The 1,887-nt window shown below is 56.3% G+C and overlaps 1 long non-coding RNA gene across 2 annotated transcripts; it reads right to left on the bottom strand.

The window, feature by feature from the left end:
• Window positions 1–592: 592 nt before the first annotated feature.
• LOC135408349 (uncharacterized) lies at window positions 593–1,608 on the bottom strand. 2 transcript variants are annotated; one of them, XR_010427516.1, is made up of 3 exons: window positions 1,562–1,608; window positions 1,181–1,305; window positions 593–657 (listed from the first exon to the last, which is right to left on the bottom strand). It is a non-coding gene; the product is annotated as an uncharacterized LOC135408349 (long non-coding RNA). The 2 variants fall into 2 exon arrangements; XR_010427517.1 differs by having other exon boundaries at window positions 593–654.
• Between the last annotated feature and the right edge of the window lie 279 nt (window positions 1,609–1,887).

The following is a 1,887-nucleotide window of genomic DNA, read 5'->3' as shown; positions in this document are numbered from 1 at the left end:
TTGCCTGTGTCCCAGACTGGTCCGGGGATCTGAGGCCCTTCCCGAGAAAATCTCGGTGCCGGCGTGAAGGGCCAGAGATCCCTTGGAGCCACGGGAGAGCAGGCACAGAGTCCCTCCTGCAGGGCCAATTTTGCTGCCTGAAAACAGCTCTTCAAAGAAACTTCTAAGACTCGGTGAGTTTTAGAAGCCAGGCATTCCTACACACTGTGAGATATTTTAAAAGCTTACTGAGTGAAAAAACATACAGCTTTTATCAGTGACATCTGACCTCCCACAGACAGCTCCTTTTCCCTTTCAGTACAAAATTATTTTCATGGAATCATTTAATAGGAAGTGCCCAGGAACCCCAGACTGTGCTTTCCAGAACAGAAAATAAACAGAGGGAAGGAGCTTTGCACTAGTGTAACATACTCCAGAACACACCTGACTTTAGTTTTACTCTGTATGCTCAAATATAGCAGAAGACAAAAACTCCAGCAGGAGAGCTGGCACATTACCCATGGTACCCTGAAAGTCCCCCTTAAGAGACCTGGAGAAAAATCGCAGTTCTGCGAGTCCCTTTTGCCTGCAGATGGCTGGGGATCCTCTCCACCCACCTCGTGCTCTCCCAACAGCAGAAAGGGGAACCTCAGGGACACGGTGGCACTCGACATCCTGCTGAGAGAACAAGGAAACCTTTAGCATAAAGGGGAGTTGGAATCTAAAACTTCCTTTCCTGGGAGCTTTGTGAAGCCTGCAACCAAGAGGGGGAAAATTTGCATCTCCTTTGGTGCAGGTGTCAACAGAGGCCAACAGAGCTTTCACCTTTTTCAGACAACTGTGCCCTTTTTGGCTCCCTGGCAGCTCCAATGGCACCAGAACCCCCTTCCTGCACACCCACGGGTGTCACACACAGGCACCCACACACCTTTGCTCCAGCCCACACGGGGCCAACATTTCCTCACCCTGCACATCCCAAGGGGAGTATTTTTGCTAGAGAGCACAGCAACCCCCCTGTCCTCACAAACTGCCTCCCTGCAAAAAAAGGAATAATTTCTCCTGGACACTCCTCCCACAGTCAAGGGCTTTTAAAATGTGCTCAGGGTCCCTCCCAGCTTCTGCCTGTCCTTGCATTTAAAGGCATGTGCATGTTTCAACAGCAAACCCAGCTCCTCCCTGGCAGTATAAGCCCTGCTCTCACCTGGACAGACTCCCGGGCTCGGCACAGCTGTGGCTCATGGAGCAGCTTCCCAAGGCCCTTCTCTCTCCCAGCAGGAAGCACAACTCGCCTCCACTCCCCAGCACCAGGGGAAACCACGAGCCAGGCTGCAAACTGACACAGAACAACCAAAAAGCATTAATGCAGCACCAAGAAACCAAGTTAAAGCAGTCTTTGCCTCGTAACTCTGCACGGGGAAAGACTTTGGGATTCCGAGGCAATCCCTGAGACACCCAGAGAGCAACAGCCCCGCAGCCCTGCCACGGCTCCCCCGGGGTCACCCGGCAGGGAAGGGGCTTACACGGCCCCCGCTGCCCAGCACAAGGCGCCCCTAAACGCCCCCCGGCTCCCCCGGTCCATAACCCAGCGGCCAAGGCGCTCTCCCCTCCGCAGCCCGGGCAGCAGCGGGGCACCGCCCTCAGCCCTCACACACAACCGACCGCACCCGCCCCGCCGGCCCTTTATACCGCGGGCCGCCAGCGCTGCCCAATCAGCGCTCGAGCGCCGCCGCCCAATCCCAGCCCGCCTGGCCCTGCGGCCCCGCCCCGCCCGCTCAGCTGAGGGAGATCGGGAACTGGGGACAGGAACCTGCTGCTGGGGGAGAGCCTGGAGATGGAATTGCACACGGGCACCTGAAGCCCAGGCGATTTGCTTGCCTTGGCAAGGCCCTGTCACAGGAAATCTTGCTC

This window comes from Pseudopipra pipra, unplaced genomic scaffold (genome assembly GCF_036250125.1).
Source record: "Pseudopipra pipra isolate bDixPip1 unplaced genomic scaffold, bDixPip1.hap1 HAP1_SCAFFOLD_346, whole genome shotgun sequence".
NCBI classification, from domain to species: Eukaryota; Metazoa; Chordata; class Aves; order Passeriformes; family Pipridae; genus Pseudopipra; species Pseudopipra pipra.
Note: the sequence above shows the minus strand (reverse complement) of the source record. Positions and strands in the feature narration are given on the sequence as shown.